The sequence below is a fragment of the Sebastes umbrosus genome, chromosome 15, assembly GCF_015220745.1.
Source record: "Sebastes umbrosus isolate fSebUmb1 chromosome 15, fSebUmb1.pri, whole genome shotgun sequence".
NCBI lineage: Eukaryota > Metazoa > Chordata > Actinopteri > Perciformes > Sebastidae > Sebastes > Sebastes umbrosus.
The window spans coordinates 12082428-12096820 of record NC_051283.1 but is presented as its reverse complement, the minus strand read 5'-3'; the positions used below and the strand labels follow the sequence as shown (position 1 = coordinate 12096820).

General features: G+C 43.2%; 1 protein-coding gene across 1 annotated transcript in view; it reads left to right on the top strand.

Moving 5' to 3' along the window:
• Nucleotides 1–1040: 1040 nt before the first annotated feature.
• The window catches only part of dlgap3 (discs, large (Drosophila) homolog-associated protein 3), a 129565-nt gene continuing 116212 nt past the window's right edge, over nt 1041–14393 (top strand). The window contains exon 1 of the mRNA XM_037795547.1: nt 1041–1171. The gene's annotated coding sequence lies outside the window, so the exon portion shown is untranslated. The remainder of the gene's footprint in view (nt 1172–14393) is intronic.

Sequence of the window (14393 nt, the reverse complement as noted above, 5' to 3'; positions counted from 1 at the left end):
GACAGTATTGCATCACACAGGTGATCTGAAAAAAAAAAAAAAATATCACGTGCCTCTGTGTCCTCCAGTGCTCCTAATGGCATCTGCAAGATTTTATAGACCGGAGGAAAAACAACCAATCAGAGCCGAGCTGGAGCCTGCCGTCCAGCTGTCAATCCCTCGCGAACTCAGACCAAACGGTCAAACTAGGCAGTGCTGATCAAATATGAATCAATATTATGTCACTGTAATGCCTATTTATCTCCTCAAATGTTTTCAGAATCATCTTGTAGTGTACGGTTTAGCTGTAAAAATTAGAAAGTTTGTGACCCGGCAGCCCATGTTGAGATCAGTCGAGGAAATACCAAGCACCGCCCATCAGCCGAAGCACAGCCAAAAGGAACGCTCAATAGGAACGCTCTCTCCCTCTGAATTGACCTGTGATTGGCCAAAGTCTCCCGTCACCGGCTAGATTTTTTAAAACCTGAAAACAGAGGTAGATGCAGAAGTCTAGTTTTTTCTCTGAACACTTGAATTACAATATGCTGAAAGGTTATTATGGATTTTTTTTTGCCTAATGATGCCAAAAACTTTCTGCCTACTGAACTTGACCCTGCAATCATAACATCATACAACACAGGCCTATACAGCTAAAGAAATAGCCTGTAATAGGATTTGAGCAAATAATAATCACAATGAGTAGCCTATATATATTAGCCTATACTTTTGTAATATCAACTTTTTTTTTTTTTTGCAGTGCACTCCAGCAAATCCAAATGCATCCCATATATATATATTGGAAACACGTGGCTTATAGGTTAGACCATCTGAATAAAAATCGAAATATATATGACTCGTTTTTAATAGAGAAAAAATCACTAGGCATTAGAGCTGAATGGCTTGATTGATTTATTTGCAGTGTGCTTTTTATTTGGCCCCTCCTAAGAGCAGCGGATGAGGGGCCGCTGGGGATCCTAGTGGACCAATCCACGGCTGCTAATATTTCAGTGGGGGTAGAGAGAGAGAGAGAGAGAGAGAGACAGAGAGAGAGAGAGAGAGAGGCTGCTGTTTCTGCTCCCTCCGTTCTCCTCCACACAGCGATCGGGGAGCTGCGGAATAGGCGTGCGTTTCTCTCTTTTCTGTTCCTCCAACGTTGAGTGAAAAACGACGCACAGAAACCCTCGACTTGAAGGTAAGAGGACGCTCATCAAGCGGTTGGATGGATGGATGGATGCTGGGTAATAAGAGGCTGGAGGTGCAAGGTGCTCCTGTGCATCAAATCTTCTCTATGCACGCATGCAACGCGAGCAGGCTTGTTGTCTTTTTGGCTGTATATGGTGAAAGAGAACGACCAGATGTTGGTTGCAGTATAGGGGCAGGTCGGTGTGTCAACAGCTGTGTCAACTTGACAGGAGAGAAAAATGGGAAGTTGCGCCATTTGTGAACGCAGGACGACCCCCATCCTCTCTCAAACACACACACACACACACACTCCAACACACAGGCACCAAATGGTTTTGGGGGGCTGGCAATTCAACAACACATCTGGAAAAGACTGTTTGGTGATGGCCGAGTTTCATTCGTGCGTAAAATGTTCTTCTGACCGTGAAAGCGCGCTTGTGTGCATGTTGCATGTATGTATGTTGTAGACCTGTGTGTGTCCCGGAGAGGAATTTGCTCGCAAGTATCGCGTTGACACACTGCAAAAGCAAGAGGTGCACAACGGTCTTAATTAATCACAGGAGAGAGGAGAGTATACACAACGAGCATGCATGCATGGCGCTTGGGACAGCTATAGGGAGGAGATGATTCCTCATCCAGGACCACCCTGGTCCAGGAATCCTCCAGGGTGGGGGTCGTTTAGGATGCTGCACATTTATTACTCTACCTGGATGATTAAAGGTGCACAATCCTGAGGCTATAATGTCTTTATTTATTTAAAAAGAATCCCCATTAGCTGATACCAATGGCTATAGTCTTCCTTGGGTCCTAAATCAAGTACATTACATCTATCACATACATACTATATATACATCATCATATTTGTGTTACACTAATAACATTCAAATTTTCCAAACATATATAAATGTCACCTTCATACACATCTTCCACAACCATTTAGCTTCAAGGCCCATCATTATTAGGGAAAAGGAACAAAAGAAAAAACATACATGACCAACACTGGACTATCGATCAGCTGCTTAAGTAATGTATTCTTAGATGGTATTTGAAGGAGGATTTGTTAGAGGATTGACGGATGTAATGCACGTTTGGTGCTCCTTTTTGAAAACCATTCTCCCTCTTAAAATCTTTTTTTCCTGTATGCTACTGCCATATACCGCTGCAATACAGACAAGACACCGCCTCACTGTATTTTTGGGGCATTACAGTTGGATTATTTGGATAATGTGTGAAAAATCAGATCGATCAGGCATAGAACATGGCTCATCCACACCACACACACAGGTGTGGTTTGATACCTCTTCCTATGGGGTTTGATGTGAAATTAGATGTTAGGGATGATTGTGGGGGGATTATGGGTAAACCACAGACCGTGTAAGCTCGAGTTGTGTTTATCTAATGCATTTGGAGTTAATTAAAGGAACGCAAGTAGCGTTTTTTTGCCTCTGATTACTGGGAATCAAGGCTGCGTCTCGCCTAGTGTGTGTGTGTTTGTGTGTGTAGGTGGGGGTTGTCTTGCATTAAAGGGCTTTGATGTTGTGTGTGATGAGGTTAAACATCCTTGCATCCGACACTTGGTTACATGAAACCAAATGTCGTTGGATAACAGAGTGGAGTATTGCCTGACTGACCAGGTACTGTAGTGTAATAAATTATTAAAGCTTTACAGAAGGGCATTGAAACTGTCTTTTTCTGGTGTGGTGAGTGAATGTGCCACATCCAGCTGACTCCCTCCTGCATCCTTTTTGGTTTCCCTCTCGAGTCAGTGTGTCCTGCTTGCGCACAGTTTGCAGAAAAAGCCGGAGACACCCTCACTCAAAGGCACTTTTCTGTCTGCAATCTGTCAGATGTGAAAATGGTACGAGGAAACAGCAGGTTCTGTCGTACAGCAGGAAACGCTGCTCATTTTGTCCGTCAATTGGGAAAGATGGGTCACTTTGACAGGACAGTGACGGATTACACAGAAAACAAGATTGATACAGTGGAAATAAAGGTTATTTTTAATCACAGTTTGCTATCTTATATATATACACTGTCACAATATACATATACAGAAATTACAATATTTATAATCACAGCTCCATTTTTAATTATAACACCATGTGCTCTGGGTGGAAATAATAACTCCAAACAGTGAATGAAACCCTCCTTTGAAAGCAGATTTTTTGGAATGATCCCAAGCCTCTTCTGTCAAATCAAACCGTCTCTTCTTCATTCACCAGGAAATACAGGCCATTAAGAAGGCAAGATGTTATCAGAATGCAGGTTCACCGTGACTTATCAAGTCTCATTCAACCTTAAAATTGATTTTCTTTCCTTGAACCGTGTAAAAAAAAGAATAGGCAATGGGGTGGGTGGACAGGGCTCATTCTGGTGCATCAACACGCATTGCATAAAATCCCATCATTTCTTTTCACCTTCACATAAAAGGCTTGGTAATGATGCTCAGCCTTGATGGGTACATGAAGATTAAGCACCGTTTCGTTTAAGGTTCCTGCACACAGAGAGGAGAAAGAGATGCAGGGAGTGGGACAAGGTACACCTTGAAGATCCACCGTGATGACAGACAGAGAGATTTCAGTTCAATTTCGTGGGATAAAGTAGCACAACGTCTTATATCTGACGGGATATTATGATGTCAAACAACTTAGAACATTAGTTGATTGTGCTCAACACTGATTTGATCTTTGCTCGTGCAATACACACCTATAACAAGAGTCTACAGCTCATGGCACTTTGAAGCTGTCGGCTATCGGTCTGACAACGGATAAGCCTCTGGAGGCTTATCCGGTGTAGCCAGCGGATATCCAGGGCCAAGACTTCCTTTTCCATGTACTGCTCATTATTTACAGTCCGATTAGCAACTTGAAATGCGAGACTGGAGTTGGACTTGAGAGACGACGTGTATGACTGGATTGTTTCACAAGTAGACAGTTTACAAGCTAATTTTAAACCAATAAAAAGCAAAGTCGTCGTCAGTCGATAGCTGGTGGGTTCCCAGATTGCATTTTGGCCAATGCGTTCCGCCTGTTTTGCTCTGCACACAAACTGTTTACCTGCATTCAACCAAAGCCTGCTCAAACAGGATTGGTCAATACTATGTGGACTACGGAAACCAGAACGCTTCTGATGCGAAAATCTTGTCCCGTTGCCTCCAGATTCTACATGTGAGAGCAGAATCGGTTTGTAGAGATTATGACATTGTTAACATGCTGATGTTTAACAGGTATAATGTTTATACCATGCTCACCAGTTTACCATGCTAACATTTGCTAATAAGCACTAAACACAAAGTGCAGCTGAGGTTGACAGGAATAGCATTAGTTTTGCAGGTATTTGGTCGTTACCAAAATGTCGGACACATTTTGTATTTTGACCTGATGGTGGCGCTAGATGAAAAGCCAGGGATCACCAAAATGATTACAATATATCCTAAGGGGGACTTGAATATGTGTAGAAAATGTCGTGGCAATCCATCCAACAGTTGTTGAGACACACACACTCAGAGGCACAAATGTCAACCTCATGGTGACAAGACGGATTTATCACATGGAAACCATTAACGTCCGCACCAAATTTCATAGCAATCAATCCAGCAGCTGTCAAGATACTCAGTAAAAGCCAGAAATGTCAACCTGCTGGTGTGTCTGGACCAACGTGGCAGACCGACAGACAGATCGACTGACATTGTCAGTCCTAGAGCCACGCTGCTTGCATGGATAAAAACTACCGGCTCAGTTTCGACACAAATAGAAAATAACCACCCTTCCAAACCCAATTAATGCCAAACATTGAGTGCCAATGCTTTCTAGCATTTCTTCTAGCGCTATTAAGTGATTCCAGGCTTAAAAGCAAAAACTTAATTTGTACTTGACACAAGGTTTACTTAATGTAATATACACTGAGCACCATTGACAAATGTAATGGTTTGTGGACCATCTTTAAAACGTTAAACAATATTAGGTCTACATATCAGATTTCCCTGCCATTAATAGCTGCTTTGGAGTCAAACCCTTTCAGACTCACTGATAGAGGATCGTTTTGCAACGAAGCACTTTATCATCTCTATAGTATATCAAAACTCCGTGCTGAAATCCTGCAGAAAGCAATACTGGCCCAGATGACAAAGTGAAGGGCTTTAAGGGGTTTTCCATATTGTTGCAGTTGCCTCTAAAGCTGACCGCTGCATGAAAACACCGGGCAAAGGAGATGGTGAAAGAAAACCTCTTCATGTTGATGTAGTGCATTCATTTAAAATCTGGATGAATGGGTGCTGTCGGTAAGAACAATTTGGGGGTTGCAGTGGCTGGCTGTGCACATATTCCCTCCCAGCTTCATGTTGTCTGCTCATCTATCTACCTCTCCTTCTCCCTCAGCCCTGACTCTTATAAACCACGCTGAGTGTTAAGCCATAAAGAGGCCATTTTGCATATTGCATATCAATAAAGAGCAGTCAACTCTAGCACTGGGGTTTGTTATTGGGCTCTCACAGACACAACCAGCAGATTGGCGGCCATTTATGCACAATACGAGCACGCCATGGTCTGCCATCCATGTGCTTTATTGAGGTAAGGTTTAGATTTGTTGTCTGGCGATCAAGACATCAACTTTTAATGAATATAGAAGGCAGTTTTTTGCAGCCATATCATTAACGTCTAATGGTCACTGGAGTTAAAACAAATCAAAGTAGAATAACAATGACAGATGTGAAGTAAAGTACACTCTAAGTGGATGAAAGTCAGCTTATACGATCGAGAGTGATAAGAGCCATGGGCGTGGTTTCTCCATTTGAATAATCAGGATGCAGTTGTTTTTTTTCCTGGTGTAATAATCAGCTCAGGTTCTGAAGGGGCCCACCATGACTGATTCATGGTCTAATCTGGCTTGCCTGCTAATATCCCTGTTGTAATTAACAGTCTAACATTTACCTTTGAGTTAATCAGTGGATGTAACATTAGTCATTTAAAATGTTGCCTGTCCTACAGCTGTGTCTTCCTCACGGAGCCAAACAGAAGGAAGGAAGGGAGATTACTGTCGTTATGAAACGCAGGCCGGCACAGATGAGATGATTAGATGCTGCAGGCGTTATTGAAGCTAAAATAACCAGGTGCATTCATGGTTTTTCTAATGCAGAGTGGGTTCAGTATTGGCTAAATTGTGGCAGTAGATGGAAAATCTGCTATCCTCGAGCTTGTTGTAGAGAAACATGAGTCATGAACACAGTGCATATAACAAACTGAAGCAGGTGCATTACTTATACCCACATCAATTAGGAGAGACAAGTTAAAACAAATGCTCGGCGAGTTTTCAAGAAATTAATTAATTTGATTCAGTGTGTATAATATAGGAAAGTGTCAGTTGACTAATTTTACATATAAACTCATTATGAGGAGTATACGCAGTCTGTTAAATCAGTTGTGTAATGTCCTCTGTGGCTCTGGAGGGAGCTTTCCAAAGTCTGGGAGAATAACCCTGATGATCCTGGCATTGGCTTAGAGACCTCAAGTGTATAACTGAAAACCAGTGGGCAACCTCTAGGTCTGAAAAGTGAAGCCAATGTGGAAGCGCCTTAAACCTGCATTATTTCTAATAGCCAGCAGGACTCCTCTGGTTACAAACAGAAGTCTGATTGTATAGAAGTCTATGAGAAAATGACCCTACTTCTCACTTGATTTATTACCTCAGTAAACATTGTAAACACGTGTTTATGGTCTCAATCGCTAGTTTCAAGTCTTCTTTAATACAGCATTATGGTCCCATTTAGAGTCAAATAGACCATAAAGCAGGGTATGCTTTAGGGCGTGGCTACTTTGTGATTGGCAGGTCGCCACCATGGCGTTGTCCGGTCTGGGTTCGTCTTACAATTTCAACCCTTTCACAGTGTGTTTCCAGTTCATGAACGTTAATTTTAACATTTTGGTCATCTAAAAATGTCTTATTCAGCATTCGGTTGTACTTAGCTCCACCCTCTTGTGTCACTTCTTGTTGCAAATAACCAAGATGGCGATGGCCAAAAACCAAGATGGCGACCACCAAATGGCCAAACTCGAGGCTTCAAAACAGCAGTCCACAAACCAATGGGTGACGTCACGGTGACTATGTCCACTTCTTATATACAGTCTATGCTGAAAAAACTAGTTTGAAAGACATTGGCATTTACTACAATGGTAGATGTCTGACAAAAATATGCTCTTGGTTGAGAAATGTAAGATCCAATATTTTTGGAACTTGACCCAAAGTAGTGAGGAAAAGTCTGGTCTTTTGTCCTGTGTCAAAAGGGTTTTCTCTGCCCCACTCCTTGTTGGCAGGCTCAGAGGGTTGGCCCCAAGACAAACACTAATAAAATAGAGAGGCCTGTATTGTTAATCCAGGTTCGGTGGAGTGAGGGCGTCACGCACACATGCACACACTTATACGGATGCATTTTCACACTTCTCTTTTAATTGTCAGCACTCCCCCTCACATCCATAAACATACCTTCATTGTTGCTATAATGGAGCTGCTCCAACTGGAGAGTTGGCACATTGTTTTGACACATTTCCCCGCCCGAATGATGAGTATTTAATCATGCCCACCGCCCTTATTGCAGGATAACGGGTCAACCCAAACTAATAACCGCTATCCCTGCAGCACACGCTCACAGTAGCTGTACGGGTCCCTCATCGTGCTCAAAATGATGTAATGGAGAGAAAGATACCCGCCCAGCCCCCAACACTCCAATACGAACTCTGTGTTTGAATCGTCTCATGGATGCGACCTGAAACAGAGCTCGCAGGCGAGCGGCGAGGTTAAAGAGGCGAGGGTAATTGCTGTAACCTATCTGGGTGGAAAAAATGTTTGCTCGTGTTCCCAGTGTACTCTTCTCTGATGCACTTGGGCATGAAATTGTTCCCCTTTCCACCCTAGCAAGCCCCAAGCCCAAGTCCATTGCCCATTTCTAGCCAGGCAAGTTGGTCTTTGGTAAATGGTAAATGGACTTGCATTTCTATGGCGACAACTCAAAATGCTTTTACACTACATGCCAACATTCACCCCCTTCACACACACACATACACACACACACACACACACATATTCATACACTGATGGCATGCAAGAGGTCATCTGCTCATCAGAATCTAATCGAATCATTCACATACACTCACACAGAAGCAATTTGGGGTTCAGTATCTTGCCCAACGACTTCAACACGCGGACTGGAGAAGCCGGGGATCGAACTGCAGATCTTCCGATTAGTGGAACATAGTTGTACATCACAACATAATGTTGGAACAATGGCCAACAATGTCCACCTTTTACTAGACACTAGACAAACGTCTTTAAATCAGCTTTAAATACTGCCAGCAAAATAAGTGTATTATGTAGAGAACAACCGAAGCTGATAAGAGTTTCAACAGTAGGCAGTACTAATAGGCAATCGGGTGAATGTCTGTATCCACTGAATGGGTCAGTCCTACGGATGGTGCAGTGTCATCGACATATAAGATGGTCGTATCTTTTCACATTGAGAGGAGAGGAGGCCTCGTTCATAGCCAGCTGGATTTCTCCTCCTCGAATTTCTGCGGATCAATGAAAGGCTTGTCGATGGACTTGATCATCAGTTCGCCGCAGTACACACAATCAGACGCAATGATGTCGTCCATGTCTGATTTTATCTGCTCGCGACTCGTGCCTGCATTGCCCACTCTACCTCCTGAGCTCTTTTTTCACACGTGTCTTTAAACGCCGGGGTCGTCTGTTTGCCTCCGGCCGCCAACTGTGTGAATGTTCATTTGAGTGGGTGTTGATGTGTGTGTTTGTGAGGGGGTGGTGGGGGGGGGGGGGGGGGGGGGGGGGGGGGGGGGGGGGTGAGCGGAGGATGGGGTAGGCGTTGGGTGTCAGCTGGCCCTCTCCATTCCTCTCTGACTGACAGAATAAGTGAGCGAGCGCTGCAATGATTACGGGCTGCATGGAGAACTGTGGCAGAGTGATCACTGAGCATTTCACGCTAAAATCAGAGACAGAAAAAGCAGTATGAGGAGCTGATTTGAGGACAATGGCTCAAGTGCTTCTGGATATGAATCATATTAGCATATGTCCATTCATATATTGATAGAGGAATGTGTGTTTGTGTGTGTTTTTCTGCTTTCTTGATTGATGAATTGATGAGTTTCATGATTGATGACCATGAGTTACAGCCATTCAGGTACATGGGGAGTTCAACACGTCATATAGTATGAAAATTATATATTCTTGTTTGTGTTTCTGTGAGTGTGTAAGTCCCTGAGCTCCCAATAGAAAACCACAGTAGCGTTGGATCTATCCAACATGCTTCATGCCGTGCTATGTGCTTGAGAAACGCTGCCCAGGAGATGTTTGTTTCCACTGTATATTCTTACTGTATATTCAATAGGAATTGTCAAGGGGAATACGCATGTTATGCTCAGTGTTTCCCATGACAATTGTGTGCAGGAGGAATAATATTTATAAGCAGTCGGCTCCCAGTTTTTTCCTGCATAACTGCATTGTTTCCATGCAAATGTCATGAAATTACTTTTATTTATCACGACAGAAATGAAACATCCATATCTGTACTCTTAGTGAGCACAAGAATCAGTGTTATTCCATTAGAAGTATAGCAAACATGTCTTTAAAATGTCATAAAATATATTTTTTCTGAATCCAATTGACCGTTCGCCAACCCCAACCCCCCTTAGTTACTGTTACTATGCCTGACAACCTTTCCGTTCTTACACGTAACAGTGGTTTTTATAATATCATGATTCAGGTCGTCCATCCGTCCGTCCGTCCGACCCATTCCTGTGACTGTGTTATCTAGGTAATTTCTTCAAATTTGGCACAAACATCCACTTGGACTCAAGGACGAAACGATTTTGGTGGTCAAAGGTCAAGGTCACTGTGACCTCACGTCTGTCCCATTCTCATGATATCTCAGGAACTCCTGGAGTGAATTTCTTCAGGTTTTTGGCCATAACTCAAGAATTCATATGCTAATTATAACAATTTCACACAAAAATCTAATAGGATAAAATGATGAAGTGATGACATTTTGGACAGTCATGGATGTAAACGGCAATATGACTGGTTGGCGGAGGCATACAACTGCGAGGCGGTAATTCTAGAGTTGTAATTCTAGTAATTTTTTGAAAGAGTCTTCAATTCCACACAGAAGTAAACAAAAGCAGGCTCCTCATGCAGCCGATGACGTCTGAAATGACAACTGTCGTCAACGGTTTCTGATTCTGATTAATCCATTACTTTCAATTTTACTGCGATTTTGCTTTTTCTAAAACACAAAAAACAAGTGTCCTAAAACACTGCTCAAAAGCATTTTGCCTGATTCATGGAAAAGCCTTGAAACAAGTTGATTGATTGGATATGAAATTATCTCTCCCCAGTGGCAAGTAAATGAAAACGACATGAGAAAACCCGACGCCAGATTAAATGGCGTGTAAAACTGGATGTTTTTATGGTCGAGGCATGGCTTTCCCTTCGTTGCTGGCACCGTTAGAGGGACGCGCTTCACCTGAAGATGATCAGAGGATGGAGGAGCGGGAGGGGGGGAAAAGCACGAATAAAGGAGGGTGGGATGATGGCCTAATGGAGTGGATGAGCAATTGCGTCGATGACTCAGGATGAAGGGATGGCAGTCGTTTGATGAATGGGTGACGGAGGGGAGCGAGGTGGGAGGGAGAGGGATGTGAAATGATAGAGAGGAGTAGTCTTTAAATGCTACATCCTACGGTAGCTATTCATTTCATTTACCCCCATTCTCTTCTCAAGGTGCACCACTTTTTAAAAATGTCTTTCCTCCTCTTTTGCACAGTTTCAATTACTCATTCCTTCCTTCATCTCCTCTCTCCTTTTCTGGCTTCCTTCCTGCTTTTCTGTCTTGTCTTTTGGCTTTTATTCTTCACTCCCCTTTCATGCTTCCTCCTTCCTTCCCCATTTCTTCCTTCTTCCCTTCTTCTTTCTTTGCTCCATTCATCATCTCATTCTCCCCACTCTTTCCCCCATCTCATCTTCTGCCTATTTCCCTAATGCCCCCTTAATATCTGCCTCCATCACCTTCTTCCCTGCCTCCATTTTCTAGACTTTGTCTCCCATTTTTATTTCATTTGTCTAACCTCTCAGCCTCCCTCTAATAGCTGTCGTGCTTAAGGCCCCCCTCCCCTCCCAACAATAACATCTCGGCCTCCCCATCACTTTCCCTCGGCATGTTTTCCTCTTTCACATCAAGCAGTCCCTTGTCTCCTCTCTGCAGCCCTCTCAATCTCTTGTAAGCTGGGCAGGTGGCGGTGCAAGTACACGCTTTCAGTGGGACATGCCTGCACTCAGATTTAAATAGATAATGGCAGAGCCCTAGCGCTTGTTGGGCTCTCTGAATAATGCAGGAGATCCTGAAGGCATTGTTGCCAGGCATCACTGATGGTGACATGCATACGCCAGCTCGCAAGCTTGCAATATTGATATCAAGAGAGAGGAAGGGACTCAGTGGCAGTTATTTTTATTTTTTTCCCCCTTATATGGCAGCTTTGTTCTTTATACTTAAAGTTGACCCTTAAGCTGAAGAGAGTGTCCTTCAAAGAGATACGACATCGTGGGTTACTTCGGCTGACTCTATGACTCATGTCCATTGGGAGCGCAAGGTGAAGCAGCGTGACATTGTTATAGAGCCACAAAGTCTAGAGAGGGGGAAGTCGAGGTGGTTTGAATGCTTCAAAAAAAACGTTGAACGTCAACTGTTCATTTCCCATATCCTACAGTCAATGTTGATTTCTTTTAAACATCTCATTTGAAGCTGTTGAAACTGATGGTGTCATGTAGCCCACAGTGTGTACGGTTCATTAGGTGTATTCCATCCATCCATCCATTATCGGTAACCGCTTATCCTTTACAGGGTCGTGGAGTGCTGGAGCCGATCACACATTGGGTGCTTTTTATTATGCAAACTTATGCTTCCTCGCGTCCTCTCTCCTCCCGTGACCCAGAAATCATTCCTCTTCTGCCGTCATGGAGGATCTTCCGATCCCTTAAATACACCTCGAGGAGCAAGGACAGAGGAGGCTTCTGGAGGAGCTTAGAGTGAGGAAACACAGGGGTGTATCCTACGCGGACACATTCACACCTATGGGCAACTTAGAGTCAACAATGGACCTAACCTGCATGTCTTTGGACCGTGGGAGGAAGCCGAAGAACTCGGAGAGAGAAAACCAACACTAACACGGGGAGAACATGCTAACTCTACACAAAACAGGGCCCAAGCCAGCCAGCAGGTTCAGATCTTGAACCCACTTGCTTTGAGGCAGCAGTGCTAAGGCCCTAGGTGTATTTCCAAGTACAAAAAAAAAAAAAACATTTAGATTTTGGTGAACTGCTTGAATTGGGGAGGTGGTACAGACTTCTAACATGTCTTTACTTATCCAAAAATCCTGATCCAACTTTTTCTCTCCCGATACCAAATTTGAATATCTTGCTGTGTGGAACTAATTGGAGTCATTATTATGTAGGTGACATGAGGCCAGGGATTGCTATGGAACTAAAAGTGGCGACCTGCTGTCACTGAACGGATGGGACTAATAGCTGAGACACTTAATTTTCTAATGACACTGATGACAAAACTGTATTTTATATGGATCAGTCCAATCATGGTGGTACAAGGGTGAGGTGCGGTCTATAGTTCAGTTAGAAAACTGCTGGTTATATTTCTGCTTGAGCCTGAAAAATCCTCCGTCTGAAAATGGTCTGCGAGGAGTCCGGCCACGAGTACTTTTTGTGTATAATTCGAGTCATGACTAGGTCAAATCTGAAGTCACAGACATGACATATGGATAGTATCTCAAGCGTGTCGCAGATAAGCATCCATACATCTGTTTTTGGAATCACAGAAAAAGAATGAAAACACTGGGTGAACTTACACGGTGATTGTGTAGTAGTGTAGTACACTGTTTTTCATTATAAATCACAAACAGTGGTGCTGTAGTTCAAAACATCAAATGAATCAAAATGTATTTGTTCCCAGCCTCTGCAACAAATGATTAAGAACATCTTACAATTTACATTAAAAGTTGCTGAGGTGACATGCATCATATTGTATGCTATAAGGTTATAGCATGGAGCATCAGATCAGACTCTATCAGGGACACAATGATGATCTTCTGTATAGGTGTCGTAAGTGTTTGCCACTGGATCATTTACTCATTAACCACTTGAAAACCGATCACAACGATAAGATCACCAACACCGTTCTCTTTATCTTCCTCCTCTTTCCTCTGATGCCGGCTGATATTCTCATTTGATCTCAAATCATGCTCTCATAAAACCTAACAATAGGGGTTGATTGTTTAGATTTCCCACAAGCCACTGCGCTAATAACTATCAGTGTTATCCATTCTGTCGTGAACACTAATCTTCTGGACTGTTGGGCAGCTCATCTGAGATTGGCTGGTCTATCAGAATAACCTCATCGTGATTTGTAACACCTGCAGTTATAAAAGGGAAAGGATGGAGACTTTAAAGAGAACAGGCTCTTTTCAAATGCGGGTAGATTTATTGTGCTTTTCAGCCTTTTCAAGGTTTTAGGGACAGTCTAGTGAAAAGTCATAGAGAAATATCATAAAAGGGGAGAAATAAGTGGAGCTGTAAAAAAGAAAAATGTGCCCCATTGTCTCCCGGTGTCCTTATATGCACCGGTACTTGAGGAAAGAAGAATATAGATAGAGTTGTGTTTGTGATCTTATCTTGTTGTTTTCTCTCTATTCACTACTTTTTCTGTAAAGTCTTCTCCTGGAGGGCGCTTCAGACTTTTCAAGAATACAGGGTTGGTCCCTTGGGGGGCATTTTAGGGAGCTGTTTGTGTGTGGGCGCCTTTCGAACTGTCTGTCAGAGAGAAAGGGAGAGAAGGGAGATGGAAGTAGAGGAGAGGAAGGACTAGGTGGTGTTTGATCAGTGGGGTGCTGAGTCACACCGGGGTGTGATGGAGAGAGAGGTAGCGTTGCGACAGAGGAGAAAGAGACTAAATGTGAGTTTGGAGAAGCCTCAGTGGTCTCCTTCCTCCGTCAAGGTGTCTTTCACAGAACAAACACACGTGAAGACACATATGCACAGTCACAAGTCTTTGACTCTCTCTCTTTCCTGTCTCTGTCTCTCTGTGGGGGTCTGTCTTTGAGTCGGAGCGAGATCTGCGAGGTAGATGAAGCAAAAAATCCTGTCTTATATTTCGCCATCCATCA